Source organism: Scyliorhinus torazame, chromosome 21, assembly GCF_047496885.1.
Source record: "Scyliorhinus torazame isolate Kashiwa2021f chromosome 21, sScyTor2.1, whole genome shotgun sequence".
Lineage (NCBI taxonomy): Eukaryota > Metazoa > Chordata > Chondrichthyes > Carcharhiniformes > Scyliorhinidae > Scyliorhinus > Scyliorhinus torazame.
In genome coordinates this window covers 80,964,162-80,989,413 of record NC_092727.1, presented here as the reverse complement: position 1 = coordinate 80,989,413, position 25,252 = coordinate 80,964,162, and the positions used below count along the sequence as shown (strand labels likewise).

General features: G+C 49.2%; 1 long non-coding RNA gene across 2 annotated transcripts; it reads right to left on the bottom strand.

Annotated features, from left to right (window-relative positions):
- Positions 1-1,044: 1,044 nt before the first annotated feature.
- LOC140398369 (uncharacterized) lies at positions 1,045-15,609 on the bottom strand. 2 transcript variants are annotated; one of them, XR_011937465.1, is made up of 3 exons: positions 15,388-15,609; positions 8,140-8,227; positions 1,045-2,019 (listed from the first exon to the last, which is right to left on the bottom strand). It is a non-coding gene; the product is annotated as an uncharacterized lncRNA (long non-coding RNA). The 2 variants fall into 2 exon arrangements; XR_011937464.1 differs by having other exon boundaries at positions 1,045-1,769.
- Between the last annotated feature and the right edge of the window lie 9,643 nt (positions 15,610-25,252).

Sequence of the window (25,252 nt, the reverse complement as noted above, 5' to 3'; positions counted from 1 at the left end):
GAACGTTATGGACAGGTCGGGCCTGGCAGACTTTGGCGAAGTGGCCCTTCCTCCCACACCCGTTGCAAATCGCATTCCGTGCAGGGCAACGGTGTCTGGGGTGCTTACCCTGGCCGCAAAAGTAGCATTTTGGGCTTCCGGCATTGGCGGGCTGCTACACGGCACAGGCTTGCGCCGCACTCGAGTAGGGTGATGGCGGCGTCCACAAGGGTGCTGCATGGTCGGAGGTATAGGCCTCCATGTTCTGGAAGGCCACTTCCAGTGAGTTTGAGAGCTGCACGGTCTCTGGGAGGCCGATTGTACCCCCTCCTAGCAAGCGCTGGTGGATGTAATTGGATTTAATGCCCACGACATAGGCATGCCTGATCAGCAGCTCCATGTGTTGGACAGCCGATACCGCCTGGCAAGCCCAATTCTGGCCGAGTACCCGCAAGGCACGCAGGAAATCGGCTTGTGGTTCTCCGGGGCGTTGTCGCCTCGTGGCAAGGAGGTGCCTGGCGTACACCTCGCTTACTGCCTTTACGTCCCTTCAGCAGCATTATCGCCTCCGTATACGAGGGGGCATCTCTGATAAGAAGGAAAACTTGCGGGCTCACCCGTGCATTGAGTATTTGAAGCTTTTGGAGGTCGGTGACGTCGTCGGTGGAGGATCAGAGGTAAGCTTCGAAGCAGCTTAGCCAATGCTCGAATGTCGCAGTGGGTCCAACTCCAGGCGATCAGGCTTGAGTGATGAATTCATCTTAAAAGTTTAGCTTATTAAATTGATGTGCCATCAATTAACACAAGACGAGTAGTGAACAAAACTGTGGCTTTAATAAGCTAAACAGAAAGCCTCCTGGCCACTGATCCCGAACTGGGGCAGGGCAGGAGGTCAGCCACCTTTATACCGAGCGGAGGCGGAGCCATTAGGCAGTGGTTTACCACAATACATGTGGTACAGTAACAGTTTACCACAGTACATATAATACACTAACAGTGGTTTACCACAATATACAACATTCAAATGTTTCATTTTTCTTCGGAGAGCAATGCTGAAGAATTGTGAAGTAAAAGTTTAAATATTGTTATCTTTTATTTTGTTTTAATGCAGTTTTTTTTGTAAAATAATTAAGCCCTATTTCTTATATTATCACTCCTGGAACAAATTGATCTTTCTGCGCAGTCTTAAAACTTAAAAAATGTTACACATCTGGTTCAGTATCACAGCCATTGATGAGTGTTGACCAGGCATCCGTAACAATGGTATGCAGGTCAGCATACATCTCTGGCATCCACTGAGTCATCTGCTGGATCTAACTCTCCATGAGAATCGCTAACCTTTCCATGGAGGAAGCCACATGCTCACACCAGAGACATGGCCTTGTTGGAGTCTTCCATCTGTGTTGTATGGATGTGCAGTCTGGCACATGTGCAGTGCTGGATGTTCCCTTATCTCACATTGCAGTTGCAGTAGGTTCCATGTTGCTGTTTCCAGAGATTTGTCATCAGCCTGGGGCTCAGGATGGGCCTGGCCTCCCACATTCCCCTGATTATCAGTGGCCTTGGCTGCCTCAGCCTCTGTCAGCTGCTGGGGCCCACCTGTGATGTGCTCACCAGACTGTGACCCTGAATCTAATCACAAGCACATTACCACCAACGTGAGAGTACCTGGCCTGGAGAAGGGTGCAGGGGAATGGTGTGGCGGTGCAAACCCTGACTATTCCTCCTCTGAAGTGCACTGCAGGCCCATGGTCACAACAAATGGTCTTCCTTAGAGTGGTGGGACCCACCTGAGAGAACACAAATAAACAGTTAAGGGTTAAGTGCTTCACACCTCCTCATTCCGACCATGCCAGTGCAGAGCTCCATATATCACATTGAGCATGATAATGCGTTGCTCTCTTGGGCTGACTCGCCTTTCGCACCATCAGTAACGCTGCAGCTTCCCTGCGACCAGCCAGTTCTAGGGCCTCCTACTCTAGTGTCAGAGGTCGAATCTCAGCAATGCCCCAATTCCTTATTGTTGTTGGCCTGTATTTCCTAAAAGCAGAAGGAGGAACACTTAGTTTTCCCATAAAGACTAGCACAGCATCTCTGGTGGTAATCATTTGGCCTAAGATAGAGGCTCCTCAATGTCTATATGACTACTCTATCTAAAGATAGGGGCTGGTTTAGCACACTGTGCTAAATCACTGGCTTTTAAAGCAGACCAAGCAGGCCAGCAACACGGTTCAATTCCCGTACCAGCCTCCCAGAACAGGCGCCGGAATGTGGCGACTAGCGGCTTTTCACAGTAACTTCATTGAAGCCTACTTGTGACAATAAGTGATTTTCATTTCATAAAAGCATGGGGTGGGGGTGAGCAAAGACAGTCAACTGGCTATCGCTGGGATACTGTCATGCATCAAAAGAAATCTGTGGCTGCACCACTCCCTGATCACCAACATTCCATGTATGTCGCAGCTAAGTTTCAACCTGCAAGCTCCAAGAAGGAAAGCCACATGGAGGATTCAATCTGGCAGGTGATTGATCCATTTGCTATTCGCAGGATTGGGGAGGAATGGTGACCACATGACTGCTCACCTCTCCGATTTTGTTCAGCTGAGCATTTAGTGTTCGGAAATGTTTGAGGAACATGCTCGCCTGATCTCTTGTGAAAAGAAACCACAGCAGACCATGATAATGACTTAAAACACAATGTACAATATGTACAAAGTGGGTTACTGAGAAGGCACTTTTCCTCTATGAGTTGCCGACTGCTGTACAGAGTCTCTGGCACATGACTGACAGATGTCAGTGATATAAAGTAAGTAAAGTCGCCATAGTCCTGTGGTAGTCACCACTGTTGTATTATATTGTATATATTGCACTGCATACGAGGGTATTACGGTAAGGCGAGGGGTAAATGCGAGGGGGAGGTGTGTAAATGGTTGTGGTGTAAATGGGTGGGGTGTGTGGTAGTCACCACTGTTGTATTATATTGTATATATGGGTATTACGGTAAGGCCCCTGTACTACAGGTACGGAGGTAGATCCGTGCCTGCTGGCTCCGCCCAGTAGGCGGAGTATAAATGTGTGTGCTCTCCGAACTGCAGCCATTTCGGCAGCAGCTGTAGAAGGCCACACATCTCTGTGTAATAAAGCCTAGATTATTCTCTACTTTTGTCTCGTCGTAATTGATAGTGCATCAATTTATTACACAGAGATTTTATAAAGATGGATCTCCGCATCAAGCCGGATTGCCTGTAGCTGCATCCTCAAGCAGACAACGCCAAAAAGGACTTTGCACATTGGCTAGCTTGCTTTGAAGCATACATCGGATCTGCGACAGACCCAATCCCAGAAGCACAGAAGCTCCAGATTCTGTACACGCGGCTGAGCTCCGATGTCTTTCCCCTCATCCAGGACTACGCAGAGGCCATGGTGCTACTGAAGGAGAACTACGCTCAGCAGACCAACAAGATCTACGGCAGGCACCTCCTGTCCACGCGGCACCAACCTCCCGGTGAGTCTGTGGAAGATTTCTGGCGTGCCCTGCTCGCCCTGGTGAGAGACTGTGATTGCCAGGCCGTTTCGGCCGCTGAACATTTTAACCTGCTGATGAGTGACGCGTTCATTACAGGCATAGCGTCGGCCTACATCTGCCAGCACCTCTTAGAAGGGGCTACGCTTGACCTCGCGGCGACCAAGAAACTAGCGCTCACAGTCGCCTCACGTAAAGTACAGGCGTATGCCCCCGACCGCACGGCCCACCCCTCCTGGGCATCGTGGACCCTGCCAGCGGCAACCCCATCGTGGACCCCATCAGCGACCGCCCCCAGCCAACCCCACGCCTGCGCCGCGTGGCAGCCAACCAACCCCGGGGGACCCAAGTGCTACTTCTGCAGACAGACAAAACATCCCCAGCAGCGCTGCCCAGCGCGGAGCGCGCTCTGCAAGGCCTGCGGCAAGAAAGGACATTTTGTTGCAGTGTGCCAGGCCCACTCAATCGCCGCTATTGTCCCTGCACCCCTCCGTGTGGCCAGTGGGCACCGCCATCTTCCTCACCTCAGACCACGTGCGGCCCGTGGGCGCAACCATCTTGCCTGCCTCAGGACACGTGCGGCCCATGGGTGCTGCCATCTTGCCTGCCTCAGGACACGTGCGGCCCGTGGGCACCACCATCTTCCCCGCCTCAGGACCCCTGCCCGTCGGGCACCTCATTGGGCCGCTCATCGCCTGCAACCGCCGACGACCAGCCACGTCTCGCCTCCGTCACGATTGACCAGTCCCGATCGCACAACCTCGCGACCGCGTCGACAAAGGTGAAGGTCGATGGGCATGAGATATCCTGCCTTCTGGACTCCGGGAGCACCGAGAGCTTCATCCACCCCGATACAGTAAGGCGCTGCTCCCCCGCGGTACACCCCATTAACCAAAGGATCTTCCTGGCCTCCGGATCTCACTCCGTGGCGTCCCGGGGGTACTGTATCGCCACCTTCACCATCCAGGGCGTAGAGTTCAGCGGCCTCCGGCTCTACGTCCTCCTCAACCTCTGCGCTGCCTTGCTACTCGGCCTGGACTTCCAGTGCAACCTCCAAAGCCTAACCCTAAAATTTGGCGGGCCCCTACCACCCCTTACTGTATGCGGCCTCACGACCCTTAAGGTCGACCCGCCTTTTCTGTTTGCAAACCTCACCCCGGATTGCAAACCCGTCGCCACCAGGAGCAGACGGTACAGCACCCAGGACAGGACCTTCATCAGGTCTCAGGTCCAGCGGCTGCTGCGGGAAGGTATCATCGAGTCCAGCAACAGCCCCTGGAGAGTCCAAGTGGTAGTGGTGAAAAACGGGATGGTCGTTGACTACAGTCAGACCATCAATCGGTATACGCAGCTCGACGCGTGCCCCCTCCCACACATATCTGATATGGTCAATCAGATTGCACAGTACCGGGTCTTCTTGACAGTGGACCTGAAATCTGCCTACCATCAGCTCTTCATTAGGCAAGGCAGACCGCCCGTACACTGCGTTTGCAGCGGACGGCCGCCTTCACCAGTTCCTTAGGGTTCCCTTCGGCGTCACTAACGGGGTCTCGGTCTTCCAACAGGAGATGGACCGAATGGTTGACCGGTACGGACTGCGGGCCACTTTCCCGTACCTGGATAACGTCACCAACTGTGGCTACGACCAGCAGGACCATGACACTAACCTTTCCAAATTTCTCCACACCGCCAAAGTCCTCAAACTAACCTACAACAAGGAGAAGTGTGTGTTCAGCACGAACTGATTAGCCATCCTCGGCTATGTGGTTCAGAACGGAGTTCTAGGGCCCGACCCTGATCGCATGCGCCCCCCCCTTCCCCACTGCCTCAAGGCCCTCAAACGATGCCTGGGGTTCTTTTCGTACTACGCCCAGTGGATCCCTTACTATGCGGACAAGGGCCGTCCACTCATCCACTCCACCGGTTTCCCACTGCCGGCCGAGGCTCAGCAGGCTTACAACCGTATCAAGGTCGACATCGCCAAGGCCGCGATGCACGCGGTCGATGAGACGCTCCCCTCCCAAGTCGAGAGCGATGCATCAGATGTCGCTCTGGCCGCCACCCTCAACCAGGCAGGCAGGCCCGTGGCATTCTTTTCCGCACCCTCCATACCTCCGCAATTCGGCACTCTTCCATCGAAAAGGAAGTCCAAGTGACCGTTGAAGCTGTGCGGCACTGGAGGCATTACCTGGCCGGCAGGAGATTCACTCTCCTCACTGACCAACAGTCGGTTGCCTTCGTGTTTAACACACAGAAGGGTAAGATCAAAAATGATAAGATTTTGCAGTGGAGGATCGAGCTCTCCACCTTTAATTACGAGATATTGTATCGCCCCGGTAAGCTCAACGAGCCCCCCGATGCCCTGTCCCGACGTACATGTGCCAGTGCACAAGTGGACCGACTCCGGACCCTGCACGACGATCTCTGTCGCCCAGGGGTCACCCGCTTTTATCACTTCATTAAGGCCCCCAATCTGCCCTACTCCATCGAGAAAGTCAGGGCTGTCACCAGAGACTGCCAGGTCTGTGCGTAGTGTAAATCGCACTTCCACCGGACAGACCGTGTGCGCCTGAAGGCCTCCCGCCCCTTTGAACGCCTCAACATGGACTTCAAAGGTCCCCTCCCCTCCACCGACCGCAACACGTATTTTCTCAATGTGGTCGACGAATATTCCAGATTCCCCTTCACCATCCCATGTCCCGATATGACGTCTGCCACCGTCATCAAAGCCCTCAACACCATCTTCGGTCTGTTCGGTTTCCCCGCCTACGTCCACAGCAACCGGGGATCCTCATTTATGAGCGATGAGCTGTGCCAGTACCTGCTCAACAGGGGCATTGGCTCGAGCAGAATGACCAGCTACAACCCCCGGGGAAACAGGCAGGTGGAGCAGGAGAATAGTACGGTCTGGAAGGCCGTCCAGCTGGCCCTACGGTCCAGAAATCTCCCGGCCTCCCACTGGCAGGAGGTCCTCCCCGACGCACTTCACTCCATTCGGTCGCTCCTGTGCACGGCGACCAACGAAACCCCCCCCATGAACGTCTCTTTGCCTTCCCCAGGAAGCCCACCTCCGGGGTTTCGCTCCCAACGTGGCTGGCAGCTCCAGGACCCGTTCTCCTCCACAAGCACGTGTGGCTCCACAAGGCAGACCCATTGGTTGAGAGGGTACAGCTACTCCACGCAAACCCTCAGTACGCCTACGTAGCGTACCCCGATGGCCGCCAAGACACAGTCTCCCTCAGGGACCTGGCACCAGCTGGGTCCCCACACACACGCCCCTCTGCCCCAGCGCCACCCTCCCTTCCCCCAGCGCACCACACCACAGCCCCCGCTCCAGAATAATCCGTCCTCCCCTTGGTCCCACCCGGGGATGAAGAGGATGTCGACACGCTCCCGGAGTCACCGACGGCCGAGCCGACGCCTGACTCGCCACCAGCACTGCGGCGCTCTCAACGACGGATCAAGGCGCTCGACCGTCTAAATTTGTAACCTTCTCTGAAATTTTAATGACAACCTGTATGTAAATAGTTTTCCACCACCCCCGCTGGACTCATTTTTAACAGGGGGTGAATGTGGTCGTCCCCACTGTTGTATTATATTGTATATACTGCACTGCATACGAGGGTATTAAGGTAAGGCCCCTGTACTACAGGTACGGGTTAGAACCCTGCCTGCTGGCTCTGTCCAGTAGGCGGAGTATAAATGTGTGTGCTCTCCGAACTGCAGCCATTTCAGCAGCAGGTGTAGGAGGACACACACCTCTGTGTAATAAAGCCTCGATTACTCTATACTCTTGTCTCGTCGTAATTGATAGTGCATCAAGTCCCAGATGACCATTGACTGCTTTCCCCTTTGAGGGGGAGTGCTGACTGGTGGTGATTTGTCCTGAGGATCACCACATCTCAGGCAAGGGGAAAAATTGAGAAGGCGGGGGCCTTCATGAATAACCTCAGCCGGTATGGGAATTGAACCTGTGCTGTTGGCCTAGCTCTGCTTCACAAAACAGCTGCCCAATTGAGCTAAACCGGCACTCAAAGAGCTGACTGGTGCTGATTTAACCTGAGGAACACCAAAGTTGAGGGGCAAGATTGAGAAGGTGAGGCCTTCATGGATAACCTCACCCGGTACAGGGATCGAACCTCACCCTGGCCTCACTGTGCACCATGAACAAGCTGTCCAGGCAACTAAGCTAAACCAGTCCTGATGTCAGTGATATATAATCATCTACATCATACAGTGTCATAGCCATTCTGTTAACCCTTTATGCTACAGTGAGGATTGCAGACTTCCAGTACAGGGGTGGAGGGATGCATACAGGAGGCAAAGGCTTCATCAGGAATGCTGTAGCGGAATCAAGGCAGGTCTGAAATCGGGCCCGGTAGGCCCTTAAACAATGGTGCCTCCGTCTACCCCTGTCAGGTGATGACAAAAATGGTGCCTCGTGGCCCCCCGCTTCCCCCTCCCCTCCCGACTATTAGATTGCTACCATGCTTCCAGGCTCCAAGAGACACTGCAGCAAAGCATCAAGACTCCTTTAGCAGCACTTTCCAAACTCCCGCGTTCTATCACCTAGAAGGACAAGGGCAGGAGGTACTTGGCAACACCACCACCTGGAAGTTCCCTTTCAAGTCACTCACCATGCTGACTTGGAAATATATTGCAGTTCCTTCATTGTCACGAGGCCAAAATCCTGGAACTCTATTGCTATCAGCACTGTGGGTGTACCTACAAAACATGGATTGCAGTGGTTCAAGAAGGCAGCACACCACCCCCTTCTCATGGGCAATAAATGCTGCCTAGCCAGTGACACGCACATCCCGTGAACAAATACATAAAAGGAATATTGGATAGTGTCCAATGAATAACTACTGAACTGTAATCACGGAATCAAAACTGGACTGTACCCAATGAATCCCTGAATCATATAATCATAGAATCATAGAATGGCAGGAGCGGCATGCAGGGGCCTGTCGGGAGGTGAGTATTGGCTTTAAAAACACTTACCTGGTCCCGTTCTGTTCTTCTTTTCTGTGTTATTTTTTATTTTTTTTATATAAGGCGGGAACCGGAAGTTCGACCCGGAACCGGAAGTTCAACCCGCGGACTTCTGGGAAGGTTCCCCCCCCACCAATAAATTCTGGTGGAGAAGAAACCCGAGACACTACACGTGTAGTGTCTCCCACCCGCCCTCCTCCTCTAACCTAATAATAACACCCATTGGTGTGAGGTAAGTACCATATTTACATTATTATTTTTTTTTTTAAAATGTATTTATTAATCAGATCTTGGTTGGAAGTTAGAGGGATGGCAGGGAAGGGAGTGCAATGTTCCTCCTGCAGGATGTTTGAGGTGAGGGATGCCGTTAGTGTCCCTGCTTTTACCTGCAGGAAGTGCAGCCATCTCCAGCTCCTCCAAGACCGAGTTAGGGAACTGGAGCTGGATGAACTTCGGATCATTCGGGAGGCAGAGGGGGTCATAGATAGCAGCTTCAGGGAATTAGTAACACCAAAGATTGGAGATAGATGGGTAACTGTAAGAGGGACTCGGAAGAAGCAGTCAGTGCAGGGACCACCTGCGGTCGTTCCCCTGAGTAACAGGTATACCGCTTTGGATACTTGTGGGGGGGGGGGGGAAGACTTACCAGGGGTAAGCCATGGGGTACGGGCCTCTGGCACGGAGTCTGTCCCTGTTGCTCAGAAGCGAAGGGGGGAGAGGAGCAGAGCATTAGTAATTGGGGACTCGATAGTCAGGGGCACAGATAGGAGATTTTGTGGGAGCGAGAGAGACTCACGTTTGGTATGTTGCCTCCCAGGTGCAAGGGTACGTGATGTCTCGGATCGTGTTTTCCGGGTCCTTAAGGGGGAGGGGGAGCAGCCCCAAGTCGTGGTCCACATTGGCACTAACGACATAAGGTAGGAAAGGGGACAAGGATGTCAGGCAGGCTTTCAGGGAGCTAGGATGGAAGCTCAGAACGAGAACAAACAGAGTTGTTGTCTCTGGGTTGTTGCCCGTGCCACGTGATAATGAGATGAGGAATAGGGAGAGAGAGCAATTAAACACGTGGCTACAGGGATGGTGCAGGCGGGAGGGATTCAGATTTCTGGATAACTGGGGCTCTTTCTGGGGAAGGTGGGACCTCTACAGACAGGATGGTCTACATCTGAACCTGAGGGGCACAAATATCCTTGGGGGGGGGGGGGGAAAAGAGTTGTTAGTGCTCTTTGGGGGGGGGTTTAAACTAATGCAGCAGGGGCATGGGAACCTGGATTGTAGTTTTAGGGTACGGGAGATTAAGAGTATAGAGGTCAGGAGCACAGATTTGACTTCGCAGGAGGGGGCCAGTGTTCAGGTAGATGGTTTGAAGTGTGTCTACTTCAATGCCAGGAGTATATGAAATAAGGTAGGGGAACAGGCAGCATGGGTTAGTACCTGGGACTTCGATGTTGTGGCCATTTCGGAGACGTGGATAGAGCAGGGACAGGAATGGTTGTTGCAGGTTCCGGGGTTTAGGTGTTTTAGTAAGCTCAGAGAAGGAGGCAAAAGAGGGAGAGGTGTGGCGCTGCTAGTCAAGAACAGTATTACGGTGGCGGAGAGGATGCTAGATGGGGACTCTTCTTCCGAGGTAGTATGGGCTGAGGTTAGAAACAGGAAAGGAGAGGTCACCCTGTTGGGAGTTTTCTATAGGCCTCCAAATAGTTCTAGGGATGTAGAGGAAAGGATGGCGAAGATGATTCTGGATAAGAGCGAAAGTAACAGGGTAGTTATTATGGGAGACTTTAACTTTCCAAATATTGACTGGAAAATATATAGTTCGAGTACATTAGATGGGTAGTTTTTTGTACAATGTGTGCAGGAGGGTTTCCTGACACAATATGTTGACAGGCCAACAAGAGGCGAGGCCACATTGGATTTGGTTTTGGGTAATGAACCAGGCCAGGTGTTAGATTTGGAGGTAGGTGAGCACTTTGGGGACAGTGACCACAATTCGGTGACGTTTACGTTAGTGATGGAAAGGGATAAGTATACCCCGCAGGGCAAGCGATATAGCTGGGGGAAGGGCAATTATGATGCCATTAGACATGACTTGGGAGGGGTAGATGGGAGAAGTAGGCTGCAAGTGTTGGGCACACTGGATATGTGGAGCTTGTTCAAGGAACAGCTACTGCGTGTTCTTGATAAGTACGTACCGGTCAGGCAGGGGGGGAAGGCGTCGAGCCAGGGAACCGTGGTTTACCAAAGAAGTGGAATCTCTTGTTAAAAGAAGGAGGCCTATGTGAAGATGAGGTGTGACGTTTCAGTTGGGGCGATGGATAGTTACAAGGTAGCGAGGAAGGATCGAAAGAGAGAGCTAAGACGAGCAAGGAGGGAACATGGGAAGTATTTGGCAGGTAGGATCAAGGAAAACCCAAAAGCTTTCTATAGGTATGTCAGGAATAAAAGAATGACTAGGGTAAGAGTAGGGCCAGTCAAGGACAGGGATGGGATGTTGTGTGTGGAGTCTGAAGAGATAGGCGAGATACTGAATGAATATTTTCCGTCAGTATTCACTCAGGAAAAAGAGAATGTTGTGGAGGAGAATGCTGAGACCTAGGCTATTAGAATAGATGGCATTGAGGTACGTGGGGAAGAGGTGTTGGCAATTCTGGACAGGCTGAAAATAGATAAGTCCCTGGGGCCCAATGGGATTTATCCTAGGATTCTCTGGGAAGCCAGGGAAGGGATTGCTGAGCCTTTGGCTTTGATTTTTGTGTCATCATTGGCTACAGGAATAGTGCCAGAGGACTGGAGGATAGCTAATGTGGTTCCTTTGTTCAAGAAGGGGAGTAGAGACAACCCCGGCAACTATAGACCGGTGAGCCTCACGTCTGTTGTGGGTAAAGTCTTGGAGGGGATTATAAGAGACAAGATTTATAATCATCTAGATAGGAATATGATTAGGGATAGTCAGCATGGCTTTGTGAAGGGTAGGTCATGCCTCACAAACCTTATCGAGTTCTTTGAGAAGGTGACTGAACAGGTAGACGAGGGTCGAGCAGTTGATGTGGTGAAAATGGATTTCAGTGAAGCATTTGATAAGGTTCCCCATGGTAGGCTATTGCAGAAAATACGGAGGCTGGGGATTGAGGGTGATTTAGAGATGTGGATCAGAAATTGGCTAGCTGAAAGAAGACAGAGGGTGGTGGTTGATGGGAAATGTTCAGAATGGAGTTCAGTTACAAGTGGCGTACCACAAGGATCTGTTCTGGGGCCGTTGCTGTTTGACATTTTTATAAATGACCTAGAGGAGGGCGCAGAAGGGTGGGTGAGTAAATTTGCAGACGACACTAAAGTCGGTGGTGTTGTCGCCAGTGCGGAAGGATGTTGCAGGTTACAGAGGGACATAGATAAGCTGCAGAGCTGGGCTGAGAGGTGGCAAATGGAGTTTAATGTAGAGAAGTGTGAGGTGATTCACTTTGGAAGGAATAACAGGAATGCGGAATATTTGGCTAATGGTAAAGTTCTTGGAAGTGTGGATGAGCAGAGGGATCTCGGTGTCCATGTACATAGATCCCTGAAAGTTGCCACCCAGGTTGATAGGGTTGTGAAGAAGGCCTATGGAGTATTGGCCTTTATTGGTAGAGGGATTGAGTTCTGGAGTCATGAGGTCATGTTGCAGCTGGACAAAACTCTGGTATGGCCACATTTGGAGTATTGCGTACAGTTCTGGTCACCTCATTATAGGAAGGACGTGGAAACTTTTGAACGGGTGCAGAGGAGATTTACCAGGATGTTGCCTGGTATGGAGGGAAAATCTTATGAGGAAAGGCTGATGGACTGGAGGTTGTTTTCGTTAGAGAGAAGAAGGTTAAGGGGAGACTTAATCGAGGCATACAAAATGATCAGGGGGTTAGATAGGGTGGACAGTGAGAGCCTTTTCCCGCGGATGGAAATGGCTAGCACGAGGGGACATAGCCTTAAACTGAGGGGTAATAGATATAGGGCAGAGGTCAGAGGTAGGTTCTTTACGCAAAGAGTGGTGAGGCCGTGGAATGTCCTACCTGCAACAGTAGTGAACTCGCCAACATTGAGGGCATTTAAAAGTTTATTGGATAAGCATATGGATGGTAATGGCATAGTGTAGGTTAGATGGCTTTTGTTTTTTTGACTTCCCATGTTGGTGCAACATCGTGGGCCGAAGGGCCTGTACTGCACTGTATCGTTCTATGTTCTATGTTTACCGATCAGAGGTTATTCAGCTCACCATGTCTATGTGAGCCCTTAGAAGGAGTGACATGCCCATTATGGCTTTAACCTGGTGTTGTAAGACCCCTTACTGTGCCTCCGCAGTCCAACGCCGACATCTCTACATCATGTCTATTGATAAAGCCCAGGTTGCCATATGCTTTATTAACCACACTCTCAACCTGTCCTGCCACCTTCAACAACGTCTGGACATATACACCCAGGCCCCTCTACTCCTACATTCCCTTTAGCATATATGCATCATTTTACACACTCTCTCTCTGAATTCCTACCAAAATGCATCATTTCAAACTTCTCTGCATTAAAATTCCATCTGTCTCTTGTTGCCCATTTCACCAACCTGTCTCCAGTCGTCTGGCACAACTCTTCGGTCTAAGGAAGATTAGAAACCTATGGCTAGTGCCTCTGCAATTTCCACTCTCAATTCCTTCAGTATCCTTGGATGCATTTCACCCGGTTCTGGTGTCTTACCAATCTTAAGAACACCCAGCCTATCCAATACCTCCTCCTGATCAATTTTAAACCACATCCCCTCTTTCATCATGACCTGGGGCACATTTTCTTCTTTGTTAAAAACAGATACAAAGTATTTGTTCAATGCCTCAGCCATACTCCCAGCATAAATTTCCTTTTTGGTCCCTAATCAGCCCCACTCCTTTTCTTCCCACCTTTTTACTATTTATATGTCTTTAGAAGACTTTTTGGATTTCTTTTAATGTTAGCTGCTATTTGCTTTTTCAGTCCCCCCCTGAACCTTCTATATTCAACCCGGTTCTCCATTGTATATCCCACTGACATCACTCATAAGCACACTTCTTCTTAGGCATCTTAATTTCTACTCCTTTTCATATCCAGATGGATTTGTTTGCCTTGTCCTTTCCTTTCATGGGAATTGTAAGAGAGAAATAATGAATATATTTTATTACAACAATTTATTAGGGCAGATAATGATAATGGTTTATGAAGGGATCTTCAGAGGGATTAAATAATTACATTAAAAGGGATTAGGGAATCTATGTAATTTGCTAAAGGAACTGTTAGAGGGATTTAAAACTATATAATTGCATCAGGAAAGGTTAAGTAAAATTTGACATTCATGGTAAAAGACACCACCTGGCTAACACGCTGTTGCGGAAAAAACACCCAGGCACTGCTAGTCGGATGTTTTCATAGTTAAACAATCAGCTGGTATCAGTGAACCTCAGGCAACTTCGGGTCCCACATCAGTAGCTTGAATGCCTGTATTACCTGACCTGACTCAGCAGATGTCATAACCCCCACGAGGCCCACAGTGAAAACATTACCATTCCCCCCATGAGGGTTGTGGAGTATGAGCTTCCAAGGGAGGAGACAAAGGCCCACCCAGCTGAGGCTGGTTAAACCGAGCATAAAAGCCAGCCCGAGCAGGGACCGGCATGTTGGTCATCCCAACGGGGTCTCTGATTGTAGATAGTCACTGCCATGGACAGATTATTGTTAAAAGTAAAATAAATGTTTTTATTCTTACAGCTAGTTTCCTTGGTCATCAAAGCTGACAAAGATAGCAGTGCAAGGCTGAGTGTGGTAGCAACAGGCACCAGGGAATGATTAGGAGGAGCCTCAATGAGATAGAGAAGACAGATCAGTCTTAGGGTAACAGACACCCTACCTTGTGAAAATGTGCAAATTGTTTCATGTAAACCTAAATCAGGCAATGTTGGAAATTAAGCAATATACTACCTTTCAATATATTAATCTCTCATGGTTCTCGAGTTGGGTAGGGTCCTGCCTCAGGAACATTCTCTGAGAACGCACTCTCCTAACACATTGGCAAATAAACGATTGTTCTGTACCTGAGATTGGGGTCCGAGGTAGGCCCACAGCTCCGTGCCAATTAGGAGCGGAGGGACACCCTCTTCCTCAGGGTGGACCACAGACTCAAAACTGCTCTCCTGAACACTGCCTGGGAGGTGGTGGTAGAGACAGTCAACGCTCTCAGCCTCCCAAGGGAATCTATGTAATTTGCTAAAGGAACTGTTAGAGGGATTTAAAACTATATAATTGCATCAGGAAAGGTTAAGTAAAAACAGCTGGTGATCCGAGGCATGGTGGTCACTGGTAAGGTGTCTGTCCCATACCCTTGATGATACAGTTGGGGTATGAGGGTGTCCAGAGAGGCAGCCAGAGTGGACTCCCAGATGACCAGACGCCTTCTGAGCATTTAAAGGACACAGGCAGTGCTCAGCAGGGTGAGCAGCCGGGAGCCTGTAAAAAGCACGAAAGGGGTGTGTTTAAAAGACAGACTGCAGCAATAGTGTTCTGAGCCAGACCATCCCGATCCCGAGGGAGACACGCTAGATCCACGGACTCGACACCAAGACACTAGCTGCTACTGCCTTCCCACCTGGGAAGCCACCCCCCAGCAAAACCCGAAAGTATTCAAAAGTTTTTCAGTGATTTATTTTTAGCCTCCTGCTCCCCGCCGCAGTCCTGATGCCCAATCCACATTTTTAAACACGTGTAGTAATTCATGCCCACGAGATCTCCGCCTGAGAGGATGGAGCATCGCGGAAGCATGGCGTCTACTGGGCCTAACCCAGTAAGTATATTTAAATGAATGCAAATGCCAGTTTTGAATGGTCCCGACGGCACAGGGCGCTAACCTCATTGTTGCGGGACTGGAGTATGACGTCCGAATCGGTGCCGGCGCGAACCTTCATTTTTGCCAGACGCACGATTCTCTGCCCAATCGCGTTTCCAGGTTCCGAGGCGGAGAATCCAACCCTTTATTGCCAAGACTCACCTGAAGGCTGAGGATCCCCGTTTGGGCTGGATGCAAGATGTAACTTGGCTTGAAATTCTTTTATTTCTTACAGGTGGGAACTGTTCGCTGGACTGAGATTTTGTTGGCGAGGGCTAGCTCAGAATCAGCCTACCAGGCTGTGTTTGTATTGTCTAAAGATGTTGAAATGAATCACTGTATACACAGCTTGGCTGCACCTTAATGTGATAAAAGGATTTACTTTTTGAGGCGATGGGCGTCGATCTTGAATGGCCCGATCAGCTAAGGGGTGCTTGATTTGCAGGTGTCGGTCGGCGATTGCGTGGCTGAACGAGGAATTTGAGAGATTTATTGGAGACGCTACATTGTGAGTGACTCTGAAGACCCACAGAACATCAGCGTTTGGTTCAGGCCATGACTGGGACATTAGAATTGAGTCTTGTCGACAACGCTGCTCCCAGGGAAGTAAAGGCTTAATTAACTCAACCAGTTAACGTCAGCAGATTCACAATAAAAAAAGTCATTACATCAAAAAATTGGAATAATGAGGTCCGAGCTAAAATACCTCAGTCGGCCTCTGAATCTGACTGACAAAGAACATCTTGGCCGAATACCTGTCAATTAAACATGAGTTAAGCAGTACAATTAATTCATGTGCTGACCAAAGAGGATTGATCTGAGCACCTGGTTGCTTGGCAATTAAGCAAAGTATTGTTTAAATTCAGAAAGAGTTACTGAACAGCAGAATGTTCCTCTTTGTTATCATTACCCACCCCGCATTTTCAGAGTGAGTTTATCTCTTGCAGTCGCATTTTAATGACGCAGGAAACTGTCAGTGGGTTAGGCAACAACTGGAGAGGGAGTAAAACAGCATTGGAATTCCGGGTGGATGACCGCCCATCGGATTTTTATTTCGGAATGTTGCATTTGCCTGAAACAGTCTGAAATGCGTTGCATGCTGCAGGAACACACGTAAAACATGGAATCATCGAGCTTTACAGCACAGAAAGAGGCCCTTCGGCCAATCGTGTCTGAGCCGTGGGGGGCAGGGGGGGTTCATTCACGGTCGTATTTCCACCACGCTCGACACGGGAGTTCCACATTTCTAGACCGGACTTCCGTACCTGGGCTGCTGCGTATAGCTACTCCTGGAGTCCTGTGCAGTGCAGGATTGTCGGGGGAAAGAAGCCACGTCCCATTTTTACGGCACTAGCTGCCATATTCCGACATTTTTAGTTGTCCCAACTACTTTGACAAGCTAGGAGAGAAGGTAAAGGGGTGAGGATGGATTGGAGCTAGGTCTAGTGGTTGGGGGAGGGGACCTCGGGTGGTCGAGATGGGGTGGGGGATATGAGCTACAAGGGTTTAACCTGGGTGCGGCAGGGTAGTTAGGGGTGCGGGGAAGTGCGGAGGGTGGAGCGAGTCGGGCTTGTGAGGCTAGTCAGGAAGCCTGGAGGGTAGTGGGCAGGTTGTGGTTCAGAGGACAGTCAGGGGCCTGGACGTGGAAGGTAGTCATGGGAAGTAGAGGGGGTAGGTGGTGTAGTTGAATGGTTGATTTGGAGGTGGGGACACACATCGGGTCTACTTACCCAGGAGTTAGAACGGATTTTAACCCTTCTAACGTTTCTGTGTAACTAGCCTGTCAATAATAATAACCTTTTATTGTCACAAGTAGGCTTACATTAACACTGCAATGAAGTTACCTTGAAAAGCCCCGAGTTGCCACATTCCGGCAACTGTTCAGGTACACAGAGGGAGAATTCAGAATGTCCAAATTACCTAACAGCACGTCTTTCAGGACTTGAGGGAGGAAACTGGAGCACCTGGATAAACCCACGCAGATACGGGGAGAACGTGCAGACTCCACACAGACAGTGGCCCAAGCCGGGAATTGAACCTAGGACCCTGCTGCTGTGAAACAACAGTTCTAACCACTATGCTACCATGCCACCCAAGAGAGTCAGAACCAACCTACGTCTTCATAGCTCCAGACACACGGGAATTGTCCCAACGGAATTTAAAATTACTTAGGCATTTCCTGTGTACGCAGGGCATGGGGACTTCAGAAAGTCGTGAACACCACCCAGTCCATCACATGAACCTGCCTCCCATCCATTGACTCCATCTACACCTCCCGCTGCCTGGGGAAAGCGGGCAGCATAATCAAAGATCCCTCCCACCCGGCTTACTCACTCTTCCAATGTCTTCCATCGGGCAGGAGATACAGAAGTCTGAGAACACGCACGAACAGACTCAAAAACAGCTTCTTCCCCACTGTCACCAGACTCCTAAATGACCCTCCTATGGACTGACCTCATTAACACTACACCCTGTATGCTTCATCCAATGCCAGTGCTTATGTAGTTATATTGTATATGTTGTGTTGCCCTATTATGTATTTTCTTTTCTTCCCATGTATTTAATGATCTGTTGAGCTGCTCGCAGAAAAATACTTTTCACTGTACCTTGGTACACGTGACAATAAACAAATCCAATCCAATCCAATCTTTTGGGGTACCTCTGAGGTCTGGGGTATGACTATCAGGAGAATGGAAGATTCATTGGAAGTGATTGTATTTATTGATCATCGTTAATGCCATCCACTCCCTCCTGCCATTTCACTGGGATATGGAGGCAACATACTGCATAACACGTAACTATCTTCGAAAGAAGGACTTTGATTTGTAAAGTGCCTTCCATCTGGGGACATTCCAAAGCACTTTTGTTGAAAACACAGCAACCAATTTCCAAACAACAATCTCCCACAAATAGCAGCGTGGTCATGATCAGATAGTCTGGTTCAGTGATGTTGATTTAAAGATAACTCTCCGGGCCTTTTTCAAAACTATGCCATGGGACCTTTTATGTCCAGTGAGACTGCACCTCTGGCAGTGCAGCAGTCCCCCAGCACTGCACTGGAGTACCAGCCTAGATTTTTCTGTTCAAGTACTGAAATGAGGCTTGAACCCACAACTTTCTGAGGCCAAAGGCTTTTACTGGCTAAACGCAGCAGCCTGATCACTGACTCGCCTGTCCCTTCGCTCAGCACTTGGTTTTAAAAGGTTTGCGAGATCGTCTCGTCCATGGTGATCTGGATTGACAGGTTGAATTCCCATGTGCCATCCTCCAGAGAGCAGGTAGGTTGGAACTGGCATGAGGCCCGAACTATTCTCAACCAGGGCTTCCAGATGTGAAAGGTCACTGTGCAATCAGATTACCTTCCTGCCTCCAGCACCAGGGGATCAAGTGTAGAGAAAGAGCGAAGGATTTAAAGAAGATTGGATTTCTTCATTGAAACAAAAATGCTCATTATTATACATTTCACACTGTGTTAATACCATGTATCTGAGTTATTTTTATAAATATGGAGGCAAGTCTGTGGCTTGCTTGGTTAGTGCTCATTAAAACAAGTGTTATTTTGACATTAAAACTTCATTTGTTGTTATACTTAAGTTGAGTTTCATCTTATTCATTATTCTCATATTCAGGCTCAATTATTGATGAAGAGGTGAATCTTACTTTGGGCCAGTTGTCACACAGTGTGCGTCAGAGTGATGCAATTAGACTTGTTCAGTCGGTGTCAATGCGTCTGACATTTTCCTGCACCATTCAACAGTGTGACTAGCTATGTAGTGTTTATGGATAAAATATGTAATGGCCATTGAATAATCGCCACTGAATCACAGGGCAGAACTCTCTGTCGTCACTGATTGGTATGGCACCAATAGGGCTCTGTAGTGATTGCAGTCAGCTTTGAGAACTCAGATATTACATAGGGGCCTCTAAAGGTTAATTTTAATAAAAGACACCAGGCTGGAAACCCATGGGCATTTGGTGGAATGTTTGCTGTTTACTCCACAGAATTGTTGCCTCCCAGGTGCCAGGGTCCATGATGTCTCGGATTGTGTTTTCGGGATCCTTAAGGGGAAGGGGGAGCAGCCCGTCGTGGTCCACATAGGCACCAACGACATAGGTAGGAAAAGGGATAGGGATGTGAGGCAGGAATTCAGGGAGCTAGGGTGGAATCTTCGAGCTAGAACAAACAGAGTTATTATCTCTGGGTTGTTACCCGTGCCACGTGCTAGCGAGACGAGGAATAGGGAGAGAGAGCAGTTGAACACGTGGCTACAGGGATGGTGCAGGAGGGAGGGTTTCAGATACCTGGATAATTGGGGCTCATTCTGGGGGAGGTGGTATCTGGACAAACGGGATGGTCTGCACCTGGACCAGAGGGGTAATATCCTGGGCGGGAAATTTGCTAATGCTCTTCGGGAGGGTTTAAACTAGTTCGGCAGGAGGTTGGGAACCTGAATTGTAGCTCCAGTATACAGGAGGTTGAGAGTAGTAAGGTCATGAGTAAGGTTTCAAGGTTGCAGGAGTGTACCGGCAGGCAGGAAGGTGGTTTAAAGTGTGTCTACTTCAACGCCAGGAGCATCCGGAATAAGGTGGGTGAACTTGCAGCATGGGTTGGTACCTGGGACTTCGATGTTGTGGCCATTTCGGAGACATGGATAGAGGAGGGACAGGAATGGTTGATGCAGGTTCTGGGATTTAGATATTTCAGTAAGCTCAGGGAAGGTGGTAAAAGAGGGGAAAGGGTGGCATTGTTAGTCAAGGACAGTATTACGGTGGCAGAAAGAACGTTTGATGAGGACTCGTCTACTGAGGTAGTATGGGCTGAGGTTATAAACAGGAAAGGAGAGGTCACCCTGTTGGGAGTTTTCTATAGGCCTCTGAAAAGTTCCAGAGATGTAGAGGAAAGGATTGCAAAGATGATTCTGGATAGGAGCGAAAGTAACAGGGTAGTTGTCTTGGGGGACTTTAACTTTCTAAATATTGACTTGAAACGCTATAGGTCGAGTACTTTAGATGGGTCCGTTTTTGTTCAATGCGTGCAGGAAGGCTTCCTGACACAGTATGTAGATAGGCCAACAAGAGGTGAGGCCACATTGGATTTGGTACTGGGTAATGAACCAGGACAGGTGTTAGATTTGGAGGTAGGTGAACACTTTGGTGATAGTGACCACAATTCGGTTACGTTCACTTCAGTGATGGAATAGGATAGGTATATACCACAGGGCAGAAAGTTATAGCTGGGGGAAAGGCAATTATGGTGCGATGAGGCAAGACTTAGGATGCATAGGATGGGGAAGGAAACTGCATGGGATGGGCACAATTGAAATGTGGAGCTTGTTCAAGGAACAGCTACTGCGTGTCCTTGATAACCTGTCATAGAATCATAGAATTTGCAGTGCAGAAGGAGGGCATTCGGCCCATTGAGTCTGCACCAGCTCTTTGAAAGAGCACCCTACCCAAGCCCACATCTCCACCCTATCCCCATAACCCAGTAACTCCATCCATCACGAAGGGCAATTTTGGACACTAAGGGCAATTTAGCTTGGCCAATCCACCGAAGCTGCACATCTTTGGACTGTGGGAGGAAACCAGAGCACCCGGAGGAAACCCACGCACACACACGGAGAACATGCAGACTCCGCACAGACAGTGACCCAACGGGGAGTCAGGCAGGGAGGAAATGGTCGAGCGAGGGAACCGTGGTTTACTAAAGTAGTTGAATCACTTGTCAAGAGGAAGAAGGAGGCTTATGTAAAGATGAGACGTGAAGTTCAGTTAGGGCGCCCGAGAGTTACAACTTAGCTAGGAAGGACCTAAAGAGAGAGCTAAGAAAAGCTAGCCAATTTCTGATCCAAACTGCTAAATCACCCTGAATCCCATGCCATGAGAAGTCTTTGGCAGGTAGGATCAAGGATAACCCTGAAGCTTTCTATAGGTATGTCAGGAATAAAAGTAGGGCCAGTCAAGGACAGTAGTGAGAAGTTGTGCGTGGAGTCCGAGGAGATAGGAGAGGGCTAAATGAATATTTTTCATCAGTATTCACACAGGAAAAAGACAATGTTGTCGAGAATACTGAGATACAGGCTACTAGACTAGAAGGGCTTGAGGTTCATAAGGAGGAGGTGTTAGCAATTCTGGAAAGTGTGAAAATAGATAAGTCCCCTGAGCCTGATGGGATTCATCCTAGGATTCTCTGGGGAGCTAAGGAGGAGATTGCTGAGCCTTTGGCTTTGATCTTTACATTGTCATTGTCTACAGGAATAGTGCCAGAAGACTGGAGGATAGCAAATGTTGTCCCCTTGTTCAAGAAGGGGAGTAGAGACAATCCCGGTAACTATAGACCAGTGAGCCTTACTTCTGTTGTGGGCAAAGTCTTGGAAATGTTTATCAGAGATAGGATTTATAATCATCTGGAAAGGAATAATTTGATTAGGGATAGTCAACATGGATTTGTGAAGGGTAGGTCGTGCCTCTCAAACCTTATTGAATTTTTTGAGAAGGTGACCAAACAGGTGAACGAGGGTAAAGCAGTTGATGTGGTGTATATGGATTTCATGAAAGCATTTGACAAGGTTCCCCACGGTAGGCTATTACAGAAAATACGGAGGCATGGGATTCGGGGTGATTTAGCAGTTTGGATCAGAAATTGGCTAGCTGTAAGAAGACAGAGGGTGGTGGTTGATGGGAAATGTTCAGCCTGGAGTTCAGTTACTAGTGGTGTACCACAAGGATCTGTTTTGGGGCCACTGCTTTTTGTCATTTTTATAAATGACCTGGAGGAGGGCGTAGAAGGATGGGTGAGTAAATTTGCAGATGACACTAAAGTCGGTGGAGTTGTGGACAGTGTGGAAGGATGTTGCAGGTTACAGAGGGACACAGATAAGCTGGAGAGCTGGGCTGAGAGGTGGCAAATGGAGTTTAATGCAAAAAAGTGTGAGGTGATTCATTTTGGAAGGAGTAACAGGAATACAGAGTTCTGGGCTAATGGTAAGATACTTCGTAGTGCATGTACATAGATCCCTGAAAGTTGCCACCCAACAAGGTTGATAGGGTTGTTAAGAAGGCGTACAGTGTGTTAGCTTTTATTGGTAGAGGGATTGAGTTTCGGAGCCAAGAGGTCATGTTGCTGCTGTACAAAACTCTGGTGCGGCCGCATTTGGAGTATTGCGTGCAGTTCTGGTTGCCGCATTATAGGAAGGATGTGGAAGCATTGGAAAGGGTGCAGAGGAGATTTATCAGGATGTTGCCTGGTCTGGAGGGTAGATCTTGTGAGGAAAGGCTGAGGGACTTGAGGCTGTTTTCGTTAGAGAGAAGAAGGTTAATGAGGCATACAAGATGATCAGAGGATTGGATAGGGTGGACAGTGAGAGCCTTTTTCCTCGGATGGTGATGGCTAGCACGAGGGGACATAGCTTTAAATTGAGGGGAGATAGATATAGGTCAGATGGCAGAGATAGGTTCTTTACTCAGAGAGTACTAAGGGCATGGAATGGCCTGCCTGCAACAGTAGTGGTCTCACCAACATTAAGGGCATTTAAACGGTCATTGGATAAACATATGGATGATAAGGGAATAGTGTAGATGGGCTTTAGAGTGGTTTCACAGGTCGGTGCAACATCGAGGGCTGAAGGGCCTGTACTGCGCTGTATGTTCTATCTATCCCTACAGTGCAGAAGGAGGCCATTTGGCTCATCAAGTCTACACTGACCCTGTGAAAGAGAATTCCACCTAGACCCACAGCCCTTCCTAATCACCATCACCCCGTGCATTGATCATGGCCAATCCACACCACCTGCACATCTTTGGGCTGTAGGAGGAAACCAGAGCGCCCGGAGTAAACCCATGCACACATGGGGAGAATGTGAAACCCGCACTCAGTCACCTAAGGCCGGATTTGAACCCGAGACCCGAGCACTGTGAGGCTGCAGCGCTAACCACTGTGTCACTGTGCCACCCATGACTTCAATGGAAGGTGAAATCAGATGTTCTGTAAATCCAGTGTTGCACCCAATCCTGTCTGATTTGGGTCAAATTGTCCCCTCCGTGGTTAAGGTAACACTAAATGAAGAGGATTATCAACGTCTGTCATTGTTTTTGTGTGTGGCAGCGAGTAGGTTGTCAGTAAGCATATCACTGAACAAATGAAAGACATATATCTATTGGTTGCTTATGAAATTGTGGGAATTTCTGCGTCTTATTTCACACATGCAGCATTAAAATTAAAGTTTTCTTCTGTTACTAACACACAAACTGAAGGTCTGAAGCAAATTATCCAAGGGATCAAGACAAGTTGATTCATCTGAAGATATATCAGGATATTTGGACTTTGTTCAAGACGGCAGATTCATTTCTACTGGGTCAAGGTGTTAGCAAGCAGTCATAACTCAGATGATTTGTGAGGGACATACTCACTGGCATTTATGTGATTAATGATTAATTATTGTGAGTGATTGACAGCTACCGTACCAGAGCTTTACACAGCATGAGTGTGTGGAATTTATCCCATAGTTATTAGTTTTGGCAGGAGACCAGAAATCCAAGGAGATTGAAATTACCATCGAGCACACATAATATGCCATAGGAATATCTCGCAAGTGATAAACCTATCATTTTCATCCCAGGAATATTAGGCGGGATTCTCTAATCCCGCGGCAGAGTGTCCACGCCATCGTAAACGCCGTCGCGTTTTATGACTGCGTTAACAGGCTGACCCGACGACTAATTCTGGCCCGCAAAAGGGGCCAGCATGGCACTGGAGTGGTTTACGCCGCTCCAGCTGCTGATCCTGGCTCGAACTGGGCGCCACGGGATCCACGCATGCGCAGTGGTGCTGGCGCCAACGCGTGCATGCGCAGTGGATTCCTTCAACGCGCCGGCCCCGACGCAACATGGCGCAGGACTACAGGGGTCGGTGCGGAAGAAACGAGGCATCCAGGCAGAGAGGCCGGCCCGCAGATTGGTGGGCCCCGATCGCTGGCCAGGCCACATCGGAGGCCCCCCCCCAGGGTCGGACTGCCCCCTCACAGGCCGCCCCCGACCCTTCCACGCCGAGTTCCCGCCGGCTGAGAGCAGATGTGGACTCGGCGTTTTTACGACGACCGCTGGGCCCATCCCGGGCCGAGAATCGGCGGGCTGTCCCCGTAGAGCGGCCCTTGATTGGCGCCGTGCCATCCACGCCGGCGCCAATGGCACTGGGGTGGCATGGCACGATTCGCTCAGGTCGCAGGGATTCTCCGGCCCGGCCCCGTGCTGAGAGAATCCCGCCCATTGTCACTTATGTCAGGCAGTCTCTTACAAGAAATACATTTAGACAAGGCTCCCCGTTCAGTGACCGATTCTAAAGTCATTTTCTCAGGAATTGTGCTGACTCAGTACCCTGTCATTATGTTTTCCTTCAGTGTTCATTAACTTGTAAATAAATATGACCAATGATTTTAGCCTGAAAACATTACGTGATGTCACAATGCTTTAGCCAGAAGAGCATGGTGAGCATTCTATAAGATTGCCTGTGAGCTATATACCAGCAATAACTAAGAATTTATTGTCAAACCTGGGCACACTAACTCATACAGGGTGCATAGAGCGGTATAAATATAGAATCATGATCTATCACAGAAACAATTTAGCTTGGCAAATGCAGGTGAGTGGTAGAGAGGTTCAAACAGTAATAATGTCTTCATTGTTCTCATGTAAACCAACACAGCAACACAATCTCGCAGTACAGTGAATAACCAATTTATCGTGTCACAGTTCGAATAATTCCAGCCTGTTTTTCAGACAGTCCAACAAGATCATTACCAGTCACCTGAACAGTTGCATGTTTTAGAATCTCCTCGAAATTATATCGTTAACATGGTGGCAGAGTGGTTAGCACAGCGCCAGAGACCCAG